We start from the raw sequence: 26498 nt of genomic DNA, 5'->3' as shown, positions 1-26498 counted from the left end.
GAGCGCAGACCCACTAACCACCCTCTATTTCCCTGGCAGAGGTGCGAATACAGCAGCGCTCCCTGCGCCTGCTCAAACCAGGGTAGAGAAGGAGGGGTGAAGACCCTACTGCTCATTTCAGATAAACCAGGCTTCCCAAGCGATCCTTGACAAAAAACAAAGCTTCCTGTCGCATGATATATTGCACTACCACAGACCTCTTAACCACTACCAACTTTCTGCCCTGCCCTAAATATTTCTGGAATTATCTTAGTGGCGGACCATCGGACTTGCTTCTAGTTTTGTCCCTTGCACGGCCACGCTTTAAACATTTATTTCCCCCTTCTTGTGCAGGCTCCCATTTGCCAGTGTATCCAAGGCCTGATCCCACTCATCTTTCACGGAAAATGGCTTTATCCCATCATGACCAATCTATTTAGCAGACAATATTTTAAGAATTACTTCAGCATTACAGTCAAGCTACTGGTTACACAGCATTGGCAGCACAGACAGGATAAGCAAAGAAAGCGATCCATGGGAAAATCCTCAGCTTGTTAAGAAAAATCAAGCTTCTTGACTAAGTGCTAGGCACAAGCAAAGCCTAAAATAAGAACAGCAGTTGCCACGTGTTTGGTTTGCCATTTAGTTCAAAATTTCAGGGGCGATCTTCCCAGTTTCCACCCGTTGCAGGTACGCTTAGATTCTACAGAAGAAAGCCTCCCACAAACCTGTAACTCCTATAAAAGACCACAGCTCTTGGTACTCATGCTACCTACGCTATCAATACTTGTCAGCCTTCAAGGTAAGCGTCACCGTAACGTTCTCTTTTCAAAAGCCTTTTTATTCAGGACATGCATCAAAGTGACCCAGAAAGAGTTAACCAGTACTCAAGTAATTTGATGAGCATTAACCCACTGTAGCTTTGTGCTGTCCACTCTTCCAGTTGAGGCTGGAATCAAGGAGGGGAACAGATCAGGTGGAGGATTAGGAAAACATCTCTCATGGCGAGAAACCTGCCAGGCTCCCAAGGGAAACGATGAAAACCCTGCTGCTTGAGTCACTTAAAACTGGACCCAGTACAGGAAAATCTAGTGTAGGGAACAAGCCTTCCCCCATAGGGGGAAAAAGGAGAAGTTGGATGACCTCAGATCTTTCCCATCTCCAGTTTTTTGTGGTTCCAGAAATTTGCAGAGGCAATAGCTTATGCAGCACAGAACAGGTAAGTCAGATGATTAACGGTTGCTACCAAACCTGCCAGAGTGAGTCAACCCGATCAACACAGCTCATACAACAGCGTTTGGGCCCTGGACTGCTAGGACTGCACGCAGCTTGAGGTGAGAAGTGGCTTCTAATGAGAAAAGAAACTTCAGCATCCACAGGAAAAAAAGCCACAGCCTATGCAACAGCCAGGACACTAAAAGACACTGAGTTTACAACAGCTGCCTTGGTGGCTTTTAATCTGGGCTGGTCAAATCGCCAAGCTCAAACATTTGAGACAGAAGTTATCCGACAAGGAATTTACACTTTGCATAGTGGAAGTGGGATATTTACACGTTTTCGGACAAATTCTTCCAGTTACTTACTAAGTCCGAGGCCACAGAAAAACTAATAGTCAAGGAAACAACCCCGGTAATACTGGACAGGATACTGCTGGTTTTGTTGTTGTTCAAGAGCCACATGCTTTATTACCAGCCATATTACCAGCTGGGGTGAGGAAGAAAACTCCACTAGGAAAAGCTCATTCCTTGATTAATATCAGCCTCTTGAAGTTTCTTTCGAGACAACTGCTGCTAACCCCTGGAAGGTACTGGACTAGACAGATCATTAGTTTCCTAGCAAATCCCAGCAAGCACAAGATAACTCGAACACTCGCTTCATCCATCAGAGACCCGCACTGGCCGCTGCATCCTCCAAGACACTAGCAGATAAACCCACAAAGAAAAAAAAAAAAACCCACAGCCCTCTGAGCCTGCCCAGATCTCTGGAAGGCAGCAATTGCCCATGCAAGGACACTTGCCCTTGACAGAGACTTGGCAGAGCAGCTAGGAGGTCTATTACTATTGTCATTCTAGCAGAGAGCCAGCCTGCCTGTTAAAACAAGATATTTGCGGGATGATGAATTCCTATTTCAAGATAATTTATAGCCTTAGTAAATAAACAGGCTTATGGCTGTTTAAACAGTGTTTAAACAGTCATCTACAATAGCCCTGGGCAAGCCCACTGAAGAACAGAGGAGTTGTCTGAGCTGGGAACAGATAAGAGAGGAAAGCAAGTGAAATTCAAAACACTTCCCATCAGAAATTAAATTCTTCCCCTCAAAAAACAGCACATCACCCCCCGCCCCCAAACATAGTTCTCATTCACCCTTCTACCCATATCTCTGTGCCAGAAATCCAAGACACCTTTAATACGACAGGGTATCGTGTCACCTTTCACCACACGCCTTTTACACTGCTCGATCCAACTTGCTTGCGCACAGGTTCACACACCAATTTCACCCCACCTGTTTGGGCAACTGTATAGAGTAAAAGCTGTAGCTATAACTTTTGCTATTGTTAGGCTTTTGTACTTTTTTGTGTTTGGTTTTTTTTTTTGTTTGTTTGTTTGGCTTTTTTAAATGGGATTGATAGGACTGGAAAGCCTGCAGACGGGTTTAGACACCAAATTAAGACACCTTTGAAATCAAGGTCGTGGGGATCCACTTCATTTTTGTTCTGTCACCAGACGTGTCTTAGAGGGGCTGCATGTTCCACAGCATGACTACAACCATGGTCATTGGGGCTAGGGCAGAGGCAGGGAAGGAGCAGAGATGTCCTTTGCTTCATTTTAGGTATATTCCTGCAGAGGCAAGCTGCAATACCCTGCTATTCCAAGAACAAGAGCAATTATTAAGGGCTGGAGGCACCAACCTGGGAGAAAGCAGCTAAAAAGTGCAAGAAAGGAAACAGCCAGCCTACAGATACTGAAACACACTAATCCTCTGGACAGTGGAATTATTCTGGACAATGCAAGGGACTGGATATTCCCTAGCAGTCATGGGATGAGAGGAAAAGGAAAATTTCAGCTGCCTACCAAGGACTGCTCCCAGGAGGAAGGTTCAGATGAATCTCTTCTTCCAGGGAAGGGACAGAGCGTTCTCCCTGCAACCAGCTTATCACCCCACTGCGGCACGCGGGGGAATATAGGAACAGCCCTGCCGCGGCCAAGAGCACGGAGGAGATGAACTCATTCCCTCCCCCATGTGCTTGTTCCTATAGATCAAGCCACTCGGAATATTTATCCCATGTTTCGTCATGCCTATGGGCCTGCTTGGCTTGCCACCCTGACGAGATTACAGGCAAGGAAAGGTAAATTGCTAGCCAAGAGTGGCAAGGTCTCTGGCCCCACAGAGCAGCTAGGATGTGCTCAGCAAGACTCCCACCCCAAGCAAAGCTGTTACAGACTCGGAGCAGCGTGCCCTGCCGTTCGCTGCTGGGCTTGCCGGCACCTAGGCCAGGGACGTGGTCAGAGCAGCAAGGAGAGCTCAGCAAGCTGGAAAGCTGTTTCAACCATACCTTACACCAGGACTGAAGGAAAGCATGAGTTAGAGACAACAGGAACCACAGATGAGGGAGGAGACAGTCTTGTCCATACAGGATCTGAATAGCCTCTCTTGAATAACAGACAGCTTCTACGCCAGCCTGCCGCTGCCTTGTCAAATAGCCTCAGGCAATCCTCTCAGCCCCTCCGTTTCCTTCCCCAAGGCAGGACAATACTGCAGAACCACCTTTGTAATGGGAAAACACACAAGACGTTACTATTACAGCAGATGACCTCATACAGACATGCAAAAGGCTTCACCCCAGCAAGCGTGTTTCACAGAGATGACGTTTCCTGACCTGAGGAAACGGCGCAGAGCTGGGAATAGCTCCCGGGAGCCTCAAGCATTGGTCCCTCTCTAATTACTGCCTTTCACCCAAAGCGAACACATCTCACACTGTGAAGGCTGCCAGGGCTGCCCCTCCCTCCCTTGCCCAGCAGGAAGGGTTTGCGGATAGGTGGAAGGAAAGCTGAGCACACGTCCTGGCCCTGGCCCAGAAGGTCGGCATCAGAGTTCATACGTTTGGATTTGGAGCAGAATTGCCACAAAACTCAGAGAAGCTCAAGATACAGCCTGTGTCACGTCCATACACGTGCTATGCCTATGTCCGAGCCAACTGGAAGTCCTGCTGCTGCATTAACTCCGTGCCAAATTGCTACTAAAGGATCCCACCTCTTAACTGAGTTCACCACTGCTAACAGGGTGCCTGTTCAGACCTGGTTCATGTCCAAACGTCTCTGAACACAGGCAAAATGCGCATGCATCTACCTGCAAAATACCGTACAGAGGCACCCAGAAGGAAACAGGCCAGGTTCAGAGTGAAGTCAGGCTCTCCAGGGACAGCATCTCAGTCCCCCTAAGGTTAATTCCCCAATATCCTGGAGCAGCCTGGCCAGAGCACGACAAATCACGGTAGTAAGTGACCTAAAGTCGTAGGACACACAAGAAAGATAGACTCAGGTTTGCTAAGGCTTCATCTCACATCAGACCCAGAACACCGCCAGAATAGCTAAGGTGCCTAACACCAGGCTAGGCACTAGTTGGTGCCACACAAGACACCCGGAGACACCTCTAACTGATTTACTGTCTCTTCTTTCTCAGAAACTGAGAGAGAGGTTTAGGATATTTCTCAAACCTTCCCACCAGATCTAGTTTCTGCACACAGGCGTAGGTGTTACTGAGAATCACTGCTGTTGGGAAGAATTGTTCAGCAAACACACTTTGAACAAGATCCATATAGAAGAGGTTTGTATTTCCTGAATGGAAACGAAACCCCTTTATATAGGCTGGATGGGAGATTCAATGGCCAAACTGTTCCCTTCAGACCTTATTTTCTTTGGACATTGAGTATACCCCACATGAGACATCTGGCACAGAGCTTACAGGATACAGTTTGCTTTGGCACTGGCTGGGGTTTGGAGCTCACAGTGTTTAAATAGGATTTTATGAATTGAACAGTCTCACTCTCTTCTGTAATGCTTCAAATTAAGGTTTCCACATATGCCTTTAATAGAGATTCACTAAGACACTTATTGCATGTTAAATAAACATCACTCAGTGAAATAGAACACCCTCATTGAGGATTAACAAACATACAATTCAGTCGGGCTGCTGCAGCTGTTAAACCTCAAATACAACTTCAATGTCATAATCAGTCATTTTATTAAGATAATAATTGCCCTATTAATGCTAATTAAATGACTAATGCCTTTACACTCCTGCGACACCATTCACCGATAACCCCTAAAGCGGAGGCAGCAGGCAGTTCCCTCTCCATCTCCAGAGGGGCTGAGGTTAGTTAACAGGAGAGCCGGGAGTTGCTCACTGTCCACTACTCCAAATAAGCTTCCAGACAGAAGTTAGAGAAGCGTGATCTGTTTTTTTGGAGAATGAAGGAGGGTTGTGCAAGAAAACCAAGACCTTCCTGAAAAATTACGGGCAGGCTAGTTAATCCAAAGGACAAGGGACTCAAGCTTGTTTTCAACCAGGTAAGCAGGGCAGAAGAATAACTACTGGCCAACATCACCAGCTATAGAGCTAGCAAAGTAGAAAGGGATCGCTGCCCTAACCACAAGGCCTCCTTACGCGCGCACATCATGCCAAGAACACCTCACCGGGACCCTGTTTGGAGGGCTGGGGAAGCCCAGGCAACCTGCAAGCCCAGCACTCTGCTCGGAAGCACTCAAGCCATCCGGGAGCCAGAAGGGAAACGGAGGATGCCAATTTGCAGCCCGCACCTCCCAGCGCGAGCTTGCAAGCTGAGCTCTTTCCCCCGGAGTGTCTCGAGCTATGCAGACTCCCAGCTCTGTGCTCAGCACAGACACAGCTGTTCAGCCCCCATAGTCTAGGCACTCGCGCGGTAGTCGGGATCAGGCCGCGCTGCCCGGCTGTTCAGGCTGACCTTCCATCGTGAGATGGAGCAGATGTTCCAGCATGGGCTACGAAGGGGCTTAGCGGCAGCCTCGGTGCCTGAAGCCAAAGCTATGTCGTAACACTTGGCTGCCTATGCAGAGAGATTCCCCTGCCCCTCATTCCCAGATTTTTGGTAATGATTATTACTTTAAAAGTTTAAAATACAGAAAGCAAAAGTGGATTCCTTGCATCCTTGTCATTTCGATTGGAAGAATATCTTTACCATAAATGGTAAATGTAATTGACCTCATCTCAAAAGAGGCAGGGAGGAGCAAGTTATCACTCAACATGTGATAGTAACCTTTATTGTAGCTCAGGGATTCAACCTATTACCACAAGCAGGCTCCCATTTGTTAGACTACAAAATAACACATTGCCAAGCCCTATAATGGCCTGCAGATTTAGATATTGATTAATTGTTAAAGTATCTCCGAAATGTACTATGTTAAAAGGGAAATGACCTCACATTTCCTTTGAGACTCTTCACCTTCCTCCTGCTCCAAGAATTTCTACAGCACAGCTTGCTGCGATCCCTGCCATCCCCTTGCTGCACGGGACTCGCATGAGCCCTTTTTCAGAGCTCAGTTCACTCTCTAAAGCAATGCCAACCAAACCCAGCTCAAAAAACCCCCAAACAGACTCCTTGTTAATCTGTTCACCTCTCACTCACGCTTCTTCTACTAGCATTGAGAGAAAAAGGGAAAGAAAAAAAGGGGGGGGATGACGACACACAGACGGACGACGGGATGGGGGACCCAGTCAGATTCAAGCCAAAAGATTTCAAAGACTGACCTCCATGGTTCAGGTCACTTCATAACTAGACTCGCTGTGGTTTGAACACACAAGACAAGAATGAGAGAGAAGATAGAGCTTTGCTGATCCCTTAAAGTTTTTCCAGAGGAGGCACCGCCTGTACCGAGCCCTTGAGCCCATGCATGACGCAGGGAACCGAGACCCCACAAGCCCACCCAGACACCCTACACCTCTGCCCAGCTTGCAAACACAGGGCCGCATCCCTCGGTATACCCTTAGGTCATTTTTATTTCATTTGCTTCTTTCCTGTTCTTCAGAATCAGTAAGAAGATAGGGCCACCAAAGGCTCTTGAGATACCCAAGCCCACATAAACGTCGCACCAGCGTGCCAAAGTAGGCACGTTTGAAATTCAAGGTGCTTGGATCAGAGTGCGATCTCAACAGGAGAGAAACACTGAAGCCTGCTCCAAGCCCGAAGCTCCGGAGAAGACATTTGGCAAGACCAGGAAGGGGAGGCTGGTAACCATGACAACTGCTCATTTTTTAGTATCAGACAACAAAAAATGACTCCTGGAGACACAGGCCCCATGACCACCGCCTCCATTTCCCCTGTCCTGGGAGGGTTTGCCATTAGTCATGCCACGCACAGAACTACGATGTAGCAACGCAGGCTCCCTCTTAATTCAGAGACACCCCCCTGGTAACCATACCTCCTCTCAGGGGAAGCCGCCAAATTTCATACTTCTGGGTCACAATCTTCCCCATTTCACAACTAACACGGACAGATGCCAGGCAGTCACCTCTGAGCATTTGGCTTCCAAAGGCTGAGAAAAACAAATGGAAAAGCCACATGAAAATTAACAACATGGGTGCTAAGAAACAGACAAAGCTTAAGGAAATCCACCCTTTCGTGGCAGAGCTTCATCCATCTAGAATAGCAGAAACGATTCCAAAACGCGCAGCTTAACTCTCATTGTTATTCACCGTACACATCAGGTAAGCAGCTTTCATCTCCACTGGGCAACCACATCACTGATTTTTATGATCTGTGCGCAGCGCAGATAATTAGGAATAAAATTAAAACTATTCAGATCTCAGCACTAACGCAATGGTGGCACAGGCAAAAGGCACTGAACAAAGCAGCGCGCTCGCCCTCCCAGCCCACCTCCCAGGCATCTTACAGCTCACACAAGTAAATTCTTCCCCCTACCCTTCCCTGCCTTCATGTCAGCTGCATCTTCCCAGCACTTAGGGCACCTTTTGATCGTGTCGTCCTCTCAGCACGTTCATCCGGATACAAAACAGAGAGCTGCTCCAATAAAAGCTTCGGTTCTTCAAGACAGCCATTTGCTGTTGTTATCTGCCCCTGCTTCAGGGAGAGGAAAGGGCTTCTAGATCCCTGGCCACCCAAGGGAGGGCTCTGGCAGCTGGTCAAGCTAAAAATGGAAACTAAGGAGTGGGGGGAAACCCCACATTACTTTTGCAAGGTTCTTGCATCTTGGCCCCAACTCAGGCTTTTTCTAGATGACCTTTGCTTTCTCAAAGCAAGGTTTTTTTCCAAAAGCTAAAATACACACACCCATACCTCCTCTCCCAGCAGCACTCCCTAGCTCTCCACTCCCCAGAGCATGATTAGGTAAGAAATACAGTCACTACGCAGCTTTATCCCCCCACCCCAATTCAAATAGCATTTGTACTTTAGCATTACACTGTACTACTCACTTTCCACCTTGACTTTCCTGCATGGTGCCAACCACAGGATCCTGGAAGCAGCACAGTTTGGTCTCCTGGATTCTGATGCAGAGGAGTTTCAGCCAGGGTCTCGCCATCCCCTGCAAAACCATATTCCCATTTGAGCGCTTCTCCTTCAAGCTTCCAGCTCCCCAGGAAGGGCCACAGAAGCTCACCAAGCAGAGGGCAAGGCTAGCCAGCTCTCCTCCCCAACGAGCAGCATTTAAGCCCAGCCAGGTACTCATGTTTAGCCTAATTGGCAGATTTGGGTCAAGCTGCACCTGGCCCCAAACCAAGCCCGGCCTGAAGTGAACCCGCCTTGTCCCCATACCCCAATGTCCACCCGATCTAGCCAGCTGCCCAAGCAGCTTCCTCCGTGCCAAATAAAACTGCCCCGTGGGCTGGCTCCCAGATGACCAGTTAGCCAGCCAAACTGGGAGTCACGCTGCCTGTGTTTGGCTCCTGGCTCTGCGCAAGTCGCACCATTTCCCTGTGCTAAAGCTCCGATGCCAGGATTAGGTATTTGCTCTGTGGGGACCTTTGGGTGGCTATGGCCCAAGACACGCACCCCTCCCATGCTAATTCAAAAGCTGATGCGGGGCAGCTTCTCAGCTGCTGGCAAGCTCCTGCCTTCCCATGCAGCTCTGTCTCAGAGGGCAGCGGTCGCCTATTCGGATGAGAAGACCGGCCAACAAGAAAACAGCCCGAGAGCCTATATTTTCCTAGCTCAGGGTTCATCGTCCTCGAGCACCTGCTCTTCTGGCTTGTGTTCCTTGCAAGGCACTCCGTGCAATCCACACAGCCCAAAGAGAAACTCTGTGTCATAAAGAGAGCCAGGAGTGTTTTAGATGTTAGTGTCTACAGCTGCTGTGTTGATTTTGAGGGAACAAATGAGCCTAGTGAAGCAGAGAGGTTAACATAACCCTGTCACTGCTCAACGCTACAAAAAGCATTAAGGTTCAAGGAGTGAGTACAGAGATCTGCGGTGAGCACACAAAAACCTTATTTGGAAATGTACTGATTTAAACACACAAAAGAATAAGAATGGAAACAAAATGCACAGAATTTCAAAACTGACATCAAATGAGCTCTGCAGAATGAGCTTTTAATTAAACTATATTAAAGACCCGTTTTTCAGAAAGAAAGGACAGGGACTTAAAGCTGTCCTCTTCTTGGAAAGATTTTGTAAAGTAGTTCTTCTCATGGGGAGACAAAAGTTGCTGGGGGATTGAGTTTTGAGGAGGGGAAGACAGGTACCACCCTGCCTTTGGCAAGAGGAGCAAGAAGGAGAAGAAGGCGGCACTTCTGGCCTGGGACATCGTCTGGCTGCTCCGGTTCAACCCCTTTCTTTTGTGACTAAGCGTAGACCGCTCGAACAACAGCGAGCAGGGGAGAGCTCAGGGCAGCATTTTGGACAGAAGAGTCAAAAGCAGTCAACTGGTCTGCTTTAACCCCAGCACTGGGGTCTTGTAGGGGCTTGCTATCTGGAGGGCCGATGCACACGGGTAGGCTGGGAAATGGGGAGGGAGGAGGGAGAAGATATGGCAGGGACAGGAAAGGGGAAAGGCAATTATGGTCTACAACTCGGTGTTGTATTTCGAGCCTGTGGCTGCAAGTTTCTCTTCCTTTACTTCTGAAATACTTCTTACCCAGCTTTGCCAGGTGCTTTGCAACAGGGAGGAAGGTCCTACGTGAACACAGGGTCTTAATATTGCCTGGGGGCCTTCCAGTTGTTGAAAAAAAAATATGCAGAAAATAAAATTTTAGAGGATCCCACAAACAAAAAAAAAATCCAGAAAAAACTCTGCTGGACTAAATAAGGCAATGAATTCCCCTAATTACCACAAGATGCTCCCCAAGTCTGACAATATCTCTTGGAGCAGATGTGTTCAAATAATATTTCCTCAGCCTCCAGCCTGCGTGGGCAGATTCCAGCACCAGCCACTAATGTTAAAAGGTACCTAATGAGCCTCGACATTAAGAAACTGCCTTGGCTTTCGGTGTCTGCATTTTTCCCATCCTCCAGGCCAAGTTGCAAGCATTTTGTTGGTGTTATTCACATCAGAAAGTGCTTGATTTTAAAAAAAACCAAACCACTAAAATCTGGATCCATGAAAGCAATTGGTAGAAAGGAAGGACTGGAGTCCTTGACGTTCTTCTGTAGACAGAGTAAGCGCAAAGGGGCAGGTCTGAGCTTTCTCTAGCAGTGACAGCAAACTCTGCCTGCCTTGCTCAGAAGCCCCTACAGATGTTATTTAGGGATGAAGAATTATACACACTCACACATACATCCCAAGCAGGTTTCTCTCACTAATTTCCCACGTGATTAGCTGTATTTGAAATGCTGCACAGCGATGGAGGTTCTTGGAGTGATATCTTTGCCAATCAACAGGCAAGTTTGCAGCTGCAGAAATGCAGCGGATAAATTATGCCAAGTTTTTCTCCACTGTGCTTCCCTTGCTGCTTGGGAAGGGACTGTCCGAAGATCTCAAGAGATTTTGTAGCAGACCCAAGAACAAATGTTCCGAATTCTGCCATCCGTGGCCTCCCCTCTACCAGCGGTGTTATATAGCTGCTCTACAAATGTTTAAGTGGAGATCATTATAACAGCTTGTAAAGAATGACTTCACAAGAGCCTCTTTTCCACTTCCCTCTCCCTTCTCCCCATTCCCTTATTCAGAGCAAGCTCTCTTTCTCTCCTCAGTAATCCACATTTACGCTGGGAAAGCAACTGCTTTAATTAGACAATGATTGCTTTAAACAGAAAAAAATGTACTGGAATGAGGGGACTCTGGGAAAATTTGCCTTCGCCTGTGGTAGCCACCTGACCTCTTATCAGAGCGATGCTGCGCATGTCCCTCGTGGGGCTCCACGAGGACAGAGGTGGGGTAGCTTCTTGGAAGAGCTGGAAATTAAGAAATGCTACATGAAACCTTGCCAGTTAATCCTTCAAAGGGTGAGGGACGGGTCCCTACAGCACTACAGGGACAGCAGGTATCTCCCCTGCTTGTTCCGAGCTCAGTTTCGGAATCCAAGATCTTGTCCTCCTCAGGGCCCCCCTCTCTACCCCCACTCTCCATCCTCATTTCTGAACAAGCTCCAAGGTTGATTTCCTGCGTGTTTGAATAGGACCAGCTTGACACAGCCTGCCTTGGGATGAAATCACCAACTTGGCTTGCCTTCTGTCTGAAAAACAAATCCTTCTGCAGGGCTTTCATCTAGAAAAAGGACAAGGATTCTGAAACGCAGGCAGGCCTCTGCCAAGTTCCTGTGAACTGCTGCCTGAGTAAAGCCTATGTTTGCTGTGTATTTAGCTTAGCTTTAATAAAGGTTACCTAGCTGAGATTTTAAGCTAAAAATAATCAATGAGCCTCCTCCTGTTTGCTCCCCTAGTAGCTCAAAATAAGGAAGTAGAAACAAGGGTAAGTGAGATATGGAGTGGCAGCAGGGACTAGCTGTTTTCAAAGAGGAGTGGGAAACCACGCATGGGGAAATCTTGCACACTGTGTGAGTAATCACCAGGGCAAGCTCGGAGAAAGGGAAACTAAGACACCAGCCTCAAAGTGAGAGGACCTTCTTCCATGACCCAGTCTTCCAAGGTATTTAGATCGTGATGGGAATAACGTCTTCTGGGATATCTGGGCTTCCGCTTTCCTATTACTCTGCAGAAAACGGTGATGATGATGCTAACTTACGGGGAGCTGAGAGCTCTGCACGCATGGTATGCAAGCAGTATCATGCAATGGCGTGGTGGTACTACATGCTCTGGGAGCCTGCTGCATGCTGTGGTTCCTGCACTGGGTTTGGGACAGGGTTGCTTCTATGACAGTCCTCAAATTTGACAAGCAATTTATGGACTGTTCCAGCTAGTGATGGTAGTATTTGCATCCTAAATGAGTGAGATGCCAAAATTATAACGTACCTATTGTACTCGGTTTGCCTCTGAACCTTGAAACTAGCCCAAGGCCCATCTCTGCCCTTCCCCAACCCCTCTGATTTTCTTTCCCAGAACAGAAAATAAGTTTCTGCGTTCACACGGAAAGGAGCGGCGATGGGCGATGGCAAAGTGCTGGAGCAGAGAAATGCAAGAGGAGCTGTGGGCTCAGTGACGAGGTGAAGCTGAACCACAAAACAAGGCACTACAACCATACTAGGTTGTGAAGGTGTTTGCTGGGCCCATGCAAGTAGCTACAGGCAAGGCTGGGTTACGTACCTACTCTGCAGGAGCTTACGCTGATTCTTGGTAACACTTCCCCTCGTCGGAGAGCTGGGGTCTGAAAGCCACCATATGGTTATCATTGGTACCAGAGAAGCATGTGGCCAGGACATGTGTAACTCACATTTTCCTCTGGACCACACTCAGCCTGCACTTGTTTATTGTGGGGGAGGGCCTGGAAAAATCATTGACTCACCGTCAGGAACAAAACATTTAAAATCTTGTATTGAAAATTACTCTTTTTTTAACAAAGCTTTTCTGCTGGCGCAGAGGAAAGGGAACAAGTATTGAGTGGGAAAGTTTGGGGGCTGCACAGTGTTTTCCCTCAGTGGATAGAAGTGGGAAGGATATACTGAAGGGACAGCTCTTCCTGGCACTGCTCTAGCCGATGTCAGGTTTCTACTCTGGCCTTGCTCTAGTCTGTACCTGGTTGAACCCATACAAAAAAATCAAGAGCCACACTACCTCTATTCCTCAAGTCATGCCTGTTTTAGGTATTGCTGCACTTAGAAATGTCTCCATCAGAAAGGAAACTCAGGTGGGAACCCTGTATCTCCAACTACTCACCTGTCAGCTAGGATATAAGGATGCAGACAGACCAAAATTGCACTCTGCAAATGGCCCATACAGTGCTACAATGCAGGGTGCTGGGAGAGGAGGGGATTAAAGGTTTAACGAGGTATTCAGTGCATTTCAGGTACAATACACAGCTCTGCTAAACATTTACTGGCAACACTGCGCACGTCATTTTGCAGCTTTGTGCCTCGGCTTACCTATATTAATGGGTCGAAGCTTGCACTGCATGTGTAGTTCTAAGTCTTGTACGGTCTACAGCGGAAGAAGAAAAGAAGTCTGTAGAAAAATCAAAGACATAAAATGGCTGTGGGCAAAAAGGCCTCAGATTTGGGCAACGCTACCCTCTGCCCTGCTCCACAGCTGAATTCAACAGCTGCACTTGTGTCTGGTTCAGTGAGGCTGGCTGAAATGCACTCATCTACTTACAAAGCTCCTGCAGATCCAAGGAGGCTCTGCTGGGTCTAAGATCTGAGCCAAGCTTAAGCCTGGATTCTGCTGCATCCAACTCCATTTGCCACGATGGATTCTGCCAAGCTCGCCTGAGCACGGGAAAGGCTTCCAGTTCTGATTCTCAGCTCTGCACTCTTGCCTCTTTCCACTCTTCCTCGCTCATTCTGCTGCCGGAAAACACACGAACAATGGAGATTAGCCAGAACTCAAAGGCCTTTCAAGTGTTTTCCAAAAAGCACGAAACCTCTGCCTCTATTCCTTGCTGGCGTCACACAAAGCCAATTCTCCCCCCACCCCACACACTCTCCCGGACATCTGAGAACAGTGAGTGCCTCACATAACTGAAGGGGGTTCCTGTCCTCAAATCCAACAAACAATGAGATGACTGAACATCTGGAGGGAACAGATGCTTCTCATATCCCGGGACGGCGCGTTTCAATGTGTACTTTATGCCACCCAGGGCTGTCTACCCACAAAGAAAGGGAATATGGGCTCCTTGGGAGAGTGGAGCCCATCAGCCATGAGCCAAAGAGCTGGTGGTTCACCAACACGTAGATGTGCGGTTGGTGTCACACTGCAAAGAACAGATTGAACAGCACTGTTCACCTGACGATCTCCAAACGGAGAGCAAAGATAGGGAGGTATTCACAGCACATGTGGATAGGATAGACCAGGAATAACTGGGGGTAAGCTGCCGGCTGAAGATTGTGCAGACAGGCATGTGCAAAGTCAGCGGGCTTTGCCCAACTGCCCCATGGCCTTTCTCTTTAGAAAACCTTATCTCTCAGCTCATGGCGGGGTGCACGGAGAACTGACTTGCTGGTTCAGCCTGTGGAGTCTCCAATCAGAAAGACTGATATGTGTTTGCAGGTAAATAACAGGGACTAAACCCACAACCATCAACTGCAAAAGAGCGATCTCTTTTTGCAGCCGAAATCACTACTGGAACAGGAGCCTCTCATCTCCCATTGCAGACCAAGAGCAGACGGGAACAAAATATACCTGTCCTTTAGCCGCGACATCTGAGCGCCCTGCTCAGTTATCACATTTTCTGTGTCTAGCACCCAATGAAGCAGGAGCCGCTCGCTTCCTTTTCCAGAGAGTGAGCGGCAGCACAGACCCGCTGAGGCTGCCAAGCCAAGGTTTCACGGGAAGGACATTTTGAAGACTGATCCCGCGCTATTTTCACAGCCCAGCCCTTTGCGGCCTCCCCTTTGGAGATGGAAGAGTGAGATCATACCAGCCGGGTGAGAAAGGGGAGAGCTGTGCTGAGAAGTTCCACCTACCGGCACCGGGAAAGGGAGATGAGGACGTTGCAAGTGCCGCAGCTCTAGTCTGTACTCAGCTAAGCCGAGCCCCCGAACTCCAAACCCGTGGAAGTTTATAGTTCAAATCCACAAGGTATTAATCTAGTTCAGTCCCTTCCAACACAGTCACTAAGCTGCCAAGCAGCAGCGTTGGGAGTTACATAGAAATAATCCCAGCCTGAGCTTCTTGTGGCATCATAAATTGCCTGTGTCATCAGTCAGCAGAAACCTGAGATGAAATTCTTTCCTTTGCAGTTAATTATTTCCAAGCCTTTGCAGCCTTAGCAGAACTGGTGAAAGGTGCTGAACTGACAGCCCTGGAGAAACAGGCTTTCCATTTGTCCACAGAGACGGGCAGAAGCGAGCCAGTAGTGAGACCTTCAACCTGCTCCGCCAATGTGCTGCAAAGCTCGTGCTCGAGTTGGACTACTCTTCTTTCCTACCAGTCCACGCTAAGGAGCTCTGCTTGTGTGCCCCTGAAAAACCACAGCCTCAAACTTACGTAGCTTATTCGCAGGGCCAAACCCAATGTGAATTTTAGCCCGTGTATCTGGCAGCCCTCTAAGGGTGAAGCAGCCTCCTCCAGACCCGTTGCTGACGTTTATCATGGCCAGGTGCAAATCTTCTTGCACTGGCCTAGCGCCATGAGACCAGCATGTTTTTAAGAATTTCACCCTCCTACCAGACAGTGTTTTTCAATATTTTGCATTAAATCTTCTGCTGTATTTGATTAGCCTGCAGCAGCTGTTTTCCACTCTCACAACAAATCATAAATCTATAAGCTTATGTGTGAGAGACTGTCTGTGCCTAAGAATGCTTGTGTCTGAGAAACCGCATGGCTACGCAGCTGTGTATGAGCCTATACCTGAATACAGGCTTGAGGGAGAAAGAGCAAATCGATAAACCTTCATACATAATCAAGTTTGAATCTACGTTGGAGGCCATATGATTATGCAGGGTGGTTTACATATGTTGTGTGTGCATGCGTGTAAGAATTCCCGCTTGGATATGCAGAAAAATTCGTGTAATTCCTTAAACGAGTGTTCCACACCGAGAACATGAGAATCAATGTTAATAAACACTCGATTGCACCAGTGTGAGCTCATGTACGTGCGTATACTCCTACGAAGGAAGGTGAGTTTTAGCACAAGCATGTGCAACACACGAGCATGGGAATATCAGAGCACAGGTAAGAAAGAGTTACGAAGCCCTGATGCACCCACTCCCATGCACAAACACACGAGTCCGTGTGCAATCAGGTTCGTGATTGTGCGTACTCAGTCAAGAACTGCTTGTTGTGAAGCCAAGATCTCCTGCCCCATGGCCAATTCAGATAAGGAGAGCAAATGGCTGAAAGAGAAGGGAGGGAAAACTGCTACATATATTAAAAAAAAAAAAAGAAAAGGCGTTATTCAAAGACTATAAAAGGCAAAAGTTTGGATGAAGGAGAAGAGAGAAGGTTGCCAAGTTGTTACAAAAAAAAAAAAAAAAAGAAAAAGAAGGAGCAAGCTGCTGCCAGGTCTTGGCATGTGTGCTTTTACTTGTATAAATCAGTCACTCTAGACCTGTGGTAGTTCTTGCTGACAAGCTGTCAAGCTCCTTGGCTGGGGGAATAGGGCATGTGCTTTACATGCACTTACAGAATAGTAAACTGTTATTAAAAGTGGGAAAAAAACCCAGTCTGATTTACTTGTGGTTTAGCCTGCTCGGCTGTATTATCACAGAACAAATTCACTCGTGCATGGAGTAGTCTGAGTGCATGGAAAACTACAGGCTAACCTCCCTGTGGAAGCACTTGACCTCTTAAGGGGATAGGCAGAAACAAAACATCTCTAAGAACAGAGAACGTGAAATGAAGAAATAGGCTAAAGCCACAGAAATGCTGTGCAGACTTCAAACAGCCCAAAGCACCGAGGGAAGTGGTTCACCCATGCTTTGAACCGGACAGACACCTGTGAACGTCTCAGCCTGGTTCGGGAGATGGGGAGAGCACCTCTAGGCAGGCTTAGATCAGGGCTGGGATTGGGCCCACTGCCACGTAAAACCCAGACACATTAGCTGGGCCCAGAGCAGAGAAACTGCATAAGCTCAGCTGGCGGCCAACAGCCCTGAGGTGCCCGGGAGTGCGGCGAAGGGAGGAGAAGGCTGCCGTTTGCCGTGACGAGGGAAGAGGGGAGGCGTGCGCCTTGTCTGGAGGCTGCTGGGACCACTGGCGAGCATGGGCTTTAGACAGCAAAAGATAGGAAGGATGGATGCTCAGCTTAGGGGAGGAAAGGAGAATTAAAAGCAGAAAAGCCAAAAAAGGATTGAGAGAGATGTTATACGAAGAGAATAAACAGATAATTGTCTGAGGAAAACCTGACCAGACTAGTTCTCTCTGTATTGACTTTGCAGTTAAGTACAGCCTCATCGCTGCCTTCCCACGTTACAGGGCATTCATCCTGTTTTATCACTCAGCAAGCTGTACAAATGCACGCACGTATATAAATACAGGCACGCACCAGTCTGGACGATCTGCCCGTGTTGCCCCACCAAAACACCAGGTCGGCACTCATCCCAACTCCCATCCAGAACCTGTCAGCCTTCCCAAGACAGATGCCTGTTTTTCTAGTCTGTCCCACATAACACACTAACTCATTTTGGACAGTAATACGGCACTCCCAGTGTCAGTCCGCGCACCAGGTTTTTAGGAAACGTGCTTGTGGGGCTGTTCAAACCTACAAGAATAAAAAGTGAAACCCAACAAAGATACGAAATTTTATGGTGCCGTTTGGAGCAACACTTCCAAAACTAGCCTTGGCTGGAATGCGGAGAGTTGGATCATGCTGATCCAAGACCCACAAAATGCACAGAGCATCCTTATTGGAAGAGATTGAGTTTTTCTGTATGTTTTTTACTGTATTCCTCAGTTTATGGGGTGTAACCCCATACCTCTGCTGTAACCTGTTCTGATCAGTCCCCAGGGCTGGTTTGTCCTCAACAGCACATCTATGCCACTCTCTGAGTTTTACTGCTTATTTGTTGTAGTCACGTTTGGAGGAAAACGCTTGTAAGACGAAAACAGAACTATTTTAAAAAATAACTGTCTGCTAAAAAAAAAAACCCCAACAACTGCTGCAGCCTAAATCTCAACCCAGATTGAGAGCTTATTTGAGCATGCAAGCAGACAAAATTCCAGTGATAATCCTACCACTAATTCACAGGGAGTACAAGTTCTTCAGGACATGGACTGTGGATACAATGGAAAAAAATTGAGAAAATGAGATGTTTGTGTGGATTTGCAAAGCAAGGCTGTAGCCAAATCAAGCACTCAGGGTTTCCAAATCACAGCTCCTGGCCCCCTCGCTGCCTCGCTAGTAAGACTTCAACACACGACCAGAACAGCGCACGGGATGCTTTGAAATGGCTTGTGCTGCTGAGGTCTCAGGGTGGATCGTGGGGAGAAGGTCAGGCTTGTGCAAGACTCGTATGTTAAAGTAGGTCACTGATCCAACCCATCCATTTAGGGTTATATGCCTTACTGATGACTTCAGCATCTAACTGTCTTGACAACACCAGTGAGGAAGCACTGCTGCCAAAACATTAATGGATCTAGGGCAAAACTCAGCCCCGAGCAGGAAGCCGATGTAACACCCAGGCACCTTAATCACCTTCAAAACAATGTTTAACCAGGATCCGAAGTTCATAGAAGCAAACCGAATCGTTAGCAAGCACGTTCGCAACAACAGTTATGTCCCGGGGTGGTCTCTGCAGTTACACAGAGGCCTGCATCTAAGGCGTTCAACAACTTTTCTACATGTTACTGAGGATCGCTGCCTGTCTTTTACAGATGGGGACAGTGAGGGGCTTGCCCAAATGGTGGTGGCTTGTGCAACAGAGAACCGTCACTGGACGCCATCACAAAAAACACAGGCTCTTACTTTTTGAACAGTAACAACATACACCCAAGCCCAACCGAACTAAAAAATCAAGTACAAACACCTCAGTTGTTAAGTGCATAGTTATCTCAGGTAGTTTACTTTGGTCTTCTTTAAAAGGTGTGGCTGTGAACAAGTCACGAGGCATGGGGGATTAAAGGAAGGGCGAGTAAGAGGTTAATCGGATTCTATTTGGAGAGGGGTTTAGGTTGGCTGAGTTTTTTCAGTCAGCAGTGCATAGTGGAACATGTCACTTGTAATTGAGCTAATGAAACACCTCTGGAGATAAAACACAAGCTAAATTCGGACTTGGCTAAGAGACTTGAAGTTCATTCACCGCAAGGTTACGCAGAGATGTAACTGCTTTGTTTGAGGACAGTGGGCTGGAAAGGTAACAGCGGAACTGGTTTTACTTTGCAAAATCTGTTTTTTCTCACTCAGTGCTGCTGGACCTAGGAGTAAGATTGTTTTGTTATGGACACTCTTCCAGGACAGGAATCTAAGCTCTGCCAATATGCTAATGCAATTTGCTAAGTCCAGCCTCTCTCCTGCTCTAATGGTATTATATTTGTTTTCTATAAATAGAATATCGAGGGCAAGCGTTTTGCTCCATGGTTATGGCAATGGAACTACACATGGCTTAATTGAGAGAGGGCTGCAAATACCCGCCCTTCTCGATGCACTTTTATGGTGGGCTGCCATCTTCCAGCGCAGTTCCTTTCGGTTTTCACAAGGGGAATTAAGGGTTTGTTTTCTAGTCTTCAAAGCCGTGACAAAACCCCCTCTGCCCCAAAGCCAAACTACCAAACATGACTTGAACGCAAGTGAGGGAGTGCTGGCTTCTTGAGTCTGCCAAAAGGCTAAGCCAGAGTCCTGGAGGGAACTGTGTCCTCTTTGTGAAAAATGTTAATGATCTGAAATTACCTTGTTTTCCAAGTCAGGCAGGAAACCTTTCATAGCACGGTATATCATGGAAAAAAAATCGGAGACATTTTCAGGAGGCAATTTCAAAAACATAGAGGTATTTTGTCAAAAAAAAAAAAGTCTGTCTTTTCAAAATGAACCACCAAGTCAGAATGAAAGTTACTTTCTAAATTAAAAAGTTGCAGTGAAAATTAGTTTCCAATTTTGTGGGTTTTATATTCTTGCTTTGGGGATAATTACAATAATCCAGTAATTTTCTTTCCAAGACACTTTTAGAAAATCAAAACTCCACTTCTTCATTCCCCCTGTCTCCCTTCAGGAGTTTAGGAATAAAGTTAGCTTTAATGAGAAAAGAGGACGTACTTGACACCCCTGATAAAAAAAAAACCACCACAGTAATGAGTTTTATGCAGTTGTATAAAAATATTACAGGCATGAGGACCTCAGTCTCTGAGTGCACTAGAACACTTCTGCGCCAATCTCACAACACAAGAAACCCTGAAGTGATGTGGCTGCACCCTGCGTAAGAGAAAGCCGTAACAGCACACAGCATTGCATAAAACACTAAGTTACAGCACGAGGAGGTGGAGTGTAGACTTACACCTATAGCCCCTGCATAGATTGAGATGTCAAGGAGATCCAGGAGCCTGGTTTTTTTATATCCTGGTAAGAGTGACGTTCGTTCAGCAGGAATCTCTTTCTCTTTGATTCCTCCTGCTATGGTTCGATTCTTCCCTCTTCCTGCTGAGGTTTGATTCCTCCTTCTCTGGCTTTAGGAGAGAAGACAGATAAGTAGCTGCCTGGTCTACTAGCAGGTACCTCGAAAATGGAATGTCTCAGGTTAATTAAGGGATCAAAACAGCCAAGGTGCTGAAGGAGAGGAAAATGTGCCCTGGTACGTCAAGCAAGTTGCATTCTGCGCTGTTAGATTCTTTGTCTCTCCCAGCATCCAGCTCAGAGTCTCTGGGTTGGACAGCAAACAAAAGAAAGGCTTTTTCAGAACACGGGTCCTGCAAACCCACTTTGAGATGGGAATTCAAGCTGCAGGCTTTCTGGCATCATCACTAGCAATAAAGACAAAAACAGATCGTGCCCAGTTACAGCTCTGCAGCTGATTCAGTGAATTTGCACAAATGGCAACTGATGGGGAAAAGGCACCGGTGCCACCAGAGTTCAGCTAACAGTTCAGCTGCCAGTTCTTGAAAGAAAATAATCCAGTTCCCTCCCCCAAAGCTGCGTTGCTCCTATAGCGCCGAGACAAAGAGGGGCAAAACCAGTAGCAGAAAACCTACTTAAGACATCACAGGCAGCAAAAAGGATCATCTCCATGGAACAGCTTTATTGTACCAAGGGCTCCATAGCCACTCTTTTGATGAGAGCCATACTTTAAAGGCAATCTGTCCTGGATTATAAACTATATAATATTCGAGGAGCCAAGAGCTTGCTATTTCACGTTAAGTGCTATTAATTGTTCTGGTTATCATGTTGTGCAGTTTGGCCTAACCTACTGATTCCCCCCAGTCCTGCTGCAAAACATCCATCACTTTTTAAAGGGTTACATAAAGCTACAAGGAAAGGTTCTGGTTTGTGTTAGCTTGATTGCTATAGACTTTAATAAAGCACCGATCACAGCTGCCTAGCTACACTATAGATCAAGCTCCTATAATTCTTCTCATGTCTCCAGAGGCGAAGGTTAAGCAAAACATAAAATTTAACCTCCCAGTGCTTTATTTCTGGCTTGGAGAGATGTCAAAGGCCATGCGAACTTTCACTTTTTCCTTGCTCCCTTAGAATCCACAGCAACAGACCGAAGGAAGAAAACAGGAAAGGCAAACAAGGACAATGAGATGGCTACACAGACCGCACTCTCCTTGTCACCTAACAGCACGCCAAGGGTAATATGCAACACTAAGTTACTGGCCCAGCAAAGAGAAGTGTAAAGAAGTGGCCTTTGCAAACTCAACAGCTAAGGTAGGTGGCTTTGAGATCAGCTTTTTTCCTCAACAACAAGGTTACCGGGGATGAAGCCACCTGTCCAATGCCCACTTGTGGCAAACCTGGCAGGGAATCCAGCACAAAGGCTCATCACAGCTGAGCATGCCTGTGCGAATAGCGAGCGTGCCATATTCTGCAGGTTTTCTTTGGCACTTTGCTCGCTGAACCTGTTGCGTACAGGGTGGTGAATTCCCTGGATGACTCACACTAGCACACATGTCAGTGGGATGTGTAGCGAACCCATCTGTGTAGGAGCCTCCAAAATCTGCTTCCTCCTCTACCAGTGGAAGCAACAAGCTCAAGGCTCCTCTGCCTCCTACTGCTCAGGGTGGAAAAGGTGAGGAGGAGCAAAGAAACAACAGGTTTAACTCCTGTCCCCCATTTCTTCCTGGATGCGTTATTCCCTGTCTCAACAGGAGAAATCCTGGAGAAACAGAAAAGCCACAGGATTTCTTTGATAAGAGATCCACCCTGGCATTGTTTTACACACCTACCTCACACGGCAAATTCATTCCAGGAGGTTAGCTCACGTCCGCACAAAACCATTAATGGTACTGAACAGTAATTGCATCGCGCCTCTATCAGACAGATCACAGAGAATGAGTTGGGCAAAACTCCTGTACAATACAGGCAGGACTCAGGCTTTGCCAGTCCAGCCGGCTAGACTAAGAATTTCCCTGAGTTTTCTTTACATGAATTCAAGCGCTACCAAATGGTATTCACTCTAAGGCAGCATTCCTCTCTGAGATACCAGACGCTGCCCGTGCAACGCGCAGCAGCCCCGTTGCCTTCATTTCCACTCAAAAACATCTCAACGCCTGCCAGATGGCGAGCGGAGGAAATAACGTGTTACGCACACACGCGTACGTGGGCCTTCTCCTCAGACGGCGTGAATCAGTGACACAGGAATCACAATACCCAATGATACAATGTGTTAAACAGTTTTTAAAAGAGTTTTAAAGTAAAAGGAACTTGAGCAAAATTAAAATATTGAATTACCTCACTGTCAGATTAAAAAAAAAAAAAAGGAGCTGTAAGCCTTTAGAAGACAAACAAAATTCTAACACAAATAGAATTTTTAAGAGCAATTCACTTTGTCTGTTCTTCAAGGAGATTTTTCACCCTGGGCTTGCGCTCACTTTTGAAAAAGAGGCTGACCCGAGCATTTTTTTATTTATTTAAAACATAACAAGTCAACCCAAAGCCATTTCTTTTTGTTTGGCTCTTTCTTTCTCTGTATTAATTTCAATTCAATCAAGGAGGCAGTTGCATAACTGTTGTTTATAATTGCTGTCACGTCAACCCTGAAACTGATCACTGCAACACTGAAGTTATATAAAAGGTTTTATTAGGATTTTTGTTATTTTTCTCGTTTAAATTGCGGGAAGATGAAGTCCTACCCTGGAGAGATGTTTTGGTTTTCTGAGCTCTGTTGCCTATTAGTCCTGTGCTTTGGTGTCTTTTCTCTCCAGTTTTGTTTTACACAGTGCAAGGGTCTGTTTATGGACATAAACTCTCCAAAAACAGTTCTGTGCACCCCATCAACACACAGGCTATAAAATACACTGTGCCGAGTCAGAGAAGCAACTGGCAGAAGTAAAGTTCACAAAATGGGTAAGCTCTTAAGGAGCGATTTAAACACATTTCTGGAAAGGCAGACTATTTAAATGCTTAAGTGGACTGGGATTGTAATTTACCTTGCTCTTCTGAAGCCAGGGATCTGTTATCCTTCTGTGATGTAGTATCAAACCCCGAGGGATCATTTCTCCTTGTGTGTGTGTCAAAATGTCTTCTTCACTTACACACACACAAAAATGACCCTGGAATTGAGAGTCACCTTCTCCACCAGCCCACAGACACATCATGGTTTCCTTGCTCCTCTCCCAACACTTCTAGTTATTCCCCTTTGACTCAGAGGTGTACCCACCTGGGAGACTTCTCCCCTGCCTCCAAAGAATTCAGATGATCCATTTTACCGTTAGTTTTCTGTCTTTCTAGAGGCACAAATGCCAGGGGCATACTCACAGCTACCTTGGGCCCAAGGTAGTTTGAAAGCTATACTGCACTGCAGACATAAATGCTTGAAGCCAACAAATAATTAAGGACTGTACTTTGTTTTGGCGTAAATGAATACTGTCCTTACTTATTCAATGTTCCTTCATACTTAACAGCAATGTGTTTGTAGCTGACATTGTTTTTCCTTAGAAGTAGTCTGGAAAATGTCAGTCTAGGCGGAGAAAAAACTAAAGAGAAAAATATACTGAAGTACCATCAACACTCCCCCACCTCCAAAGAAACCCCTCTCAAGACCACAAAATATATCTGCTTCCTTACAAATTAGTATCTTGCCCATAAGTCCTGCCTCCCTGTGGAGGAGAAGCTTGTTTAGAGATGAGCACAGGATGGCAGGAAACCACGCCTCTCCTTTTCACTCCAAACTCAAGAGAAGTTTGTAAGGGCTAACAGAAGAGCGAAGCAAAGTTCTTGCTGGAGGTTTAAGCTAGTAACCTGTTTCAGCCCATGAGAATTAACTAAGAAAAAGACAGCAATACCAGCTGCTTCTGTAGGGAAGCAGCAAGGAAAGAGTTGGTCAGTTGATGTTTTTGTATGGTCGTTGTTCAAAATTCCTTCTGAATGAGCACATACGGATTGTGTGTGCGCGCGCGTGCGCGTACAGGGGAACAAGCAGTACTTCGTGAGAAAAAACTGTTATCTTCTGAATGATGGGAGTATTACAAAACACAGGGCCTGAGCATCTAGCTTTATGCAGCCATATGGAAGACTGGGAATGCAGTGTAGCCAGATGCAGCAGATGCATTCTCGAAGATACTCCCACATAAATCCTATCGTTTGTATTCAAAATGGGGGGGTTGTCTAAGAGTCAGTGATAGCGGCACAGCCACACAAATTAACATACAGTTGAGCAAAGCACCCCTCTTACGTTGAGGTCATTAACTTCAAAATTTGGGTAGAAGAGTTCAAATTTCAACAACCAGAGGTAAAGGTTCAAGTGAGATACACCAGCAGATGCCCCACGAGTTGCTCTTTAATATTCACCGGGAGACCTTGTGACTGAGACAAAAGCAACTCATGATCAAAGGCAATTAACTCAAGCCTTTAGAGTGGTTTTTCAAACACAGGGTTTTCACTCTGCGTGTCTGTGGCCTATTTCTAAAGGATTTGTGAAAGGCAACTAAGAAAATCAGGGCTACGATCAGTAAGTGTAAATCTGCTATTCAAGAGTGCATGTCTCCTCTGAAAAAAGCGTTAACAGATCCCCCAAATCAGAATGCCTGAAAACCGCCATGCCTCTGAGCTGTAACCGAGGCTCTAACGTGTACACACTTACCCCGGCTCTGCTTGCTCACGGTCTCACAGCGATCTCTGCTCTAAGAATGCTGATGACAAAGTTACGCTCAGTACTCTGGAGATGCAGTATGCACAAGCAGCTTGTGAAAAGCGCTTTATACGTAGTCCAAGCCAGGTTTCTCTTAGCAGCTTCATTTTCACCAGGATATCACATACGTAGGAATGGTGCAGTAAAGCCCTAGGAGAACTCTGTTCCCTGCTCTAGAACATTCTCGGTAGCTTTGAGTTCAATCTCATCTCAGCCACTCTCCTCTGTGCAAAAGAAATAGTACTTCATTACTGTCAGGAATAAAATGCTTAAATGCTATAAGGAAGCCACAGAAAAACTTCAAGAGCGTACACTTGCTTTGTTAAGGACGCCTAAAAGACGTTTCATGCTAAACTTAAACATATGGTTGTGCTTTGGAAAAATCCGTTCGAGTCACAAGTCTGAACCTCGATATCCATCAAAGGTATGCATTTTAGCAGTCTTGCCTTAGCTTTATGATAGTATATGTTCATATACAGTCATACAGGCTTTAGATTTGTAATGGTCTGCGAAGCGTCACTGCATACTCCTAACTGGGTCTGTCTGTCCTCAAAGCGGCGCAATTCTTGCTTTTGCGGGAGACCAACAGAGTCAAAGCCTTTACATCTCAAACTTACTTCTCTCCCCAAAGCCTTCACCAGATATGTCCCTCTTCCAATTATGCTTTTGATAAAATACTTCTGTCCCTACGCAAGGCCCTCAGGAAAATGAGAACTTGGAATTTAGAAACTCTCAACCCCCCCCATCCAAGGTTCATTGTGGCTGCTTACTCTGCACCATGGAATGCTCTGCCATTTTTGTTTCCACTCCCGTGTCAGATGCTGAACACAATTTGACTGCTAGTGTATTAATCATGCCAGCCTGCTTGTTATTCATATAGGCTACCGGACAGAGTTATAATCATTTCAGCCAAGCAGTTACAAAACTTCCATTTTCCTACCTGTGCCCTAGCTATGTGTTGATCCAGCCACTATTCCAGCTCGGTCAGACAGGTGGGTCTGTAGGAGGCAAATTAATTTAATTGCAAGGGTTGCCAGAAAGAGCAGAGATCTATTTTAAGTCCCATGACTCTAGGCTGTTTCATGACTATTTTGAAGCTCGCAGCTGCGATCACGATGACTCTGTCTACTGTCCTTTTTAAACATCTTCTGCTTTGACTAATTTGATTAGGCTCATTCTTGGATGGCTTTCCATCAATAAAACCCCGTTCAAAAGATGGCCCCACCGCTTTTGCAGAATACAGCCTAAAAGAGAACATTAA

The 26498-nt window shown here is 46.5% G+C and overlaps 1 protein-coding gene across 7 annotated transcripts in view; it reads right to left on the bottom strand.

Moving 5' to 3' along the window:
• ZBTB44 (zinc finger and BTB domain containing 44) overlaps window positions 1-26498 on the bottom strand; it is an 81529-nt gene that overhangs the window by 8290 nt on the left and 46741 nt on the right. For 2 of the 7 annotated variants that reach the window (XR_012778396.1, XR_012778398.1), the window contains exons 6-10: window positions 26178-26481; window positions 25190-25461; window positions 8447-8556; window positions 7935-8093; window positions 7435-7548 (exon numbers count right to left, since the gene is read on the bottom strand). The gene's annotated coding sequence lies outside the window, so the exon portion shown is untranslated. Of the gene's footprint in view, window positions 1-3533; window positions 3746-7434; window positions 7549-7934; window positions 8094-8446; window positions 8557-13679; window positions 13865-20446; window positions 20616-25189; window positions 25462-26177; window positions 26482-26498 lie in introns of those variants that run through there. The other 5 variants (XR_012778397.1, XR_012778399.1, XR_012778401.1 and 2 more) reach the window with 5 other exon arrangements.

Source organism: Mycteria americana, chromosome 19 (genome assembly GCF_035582795.1).
Source record: "Mycteria americana isolate JAX WOST 10 ecotype Jacksonville Zoo and Gardens chromosome 19, USCA_MyAme_1.0, whole genome shotgun sequence".
NCBI classification, from domain to species: Eukaryota; Metazoa; Chordata; class Aves; order Ciconiiformes; family Ciconiidae; genus Mycteria; species Mycteria americana.
This window is presented reverse-complemented; position numbering and strand designations above follow the sequence as displayed.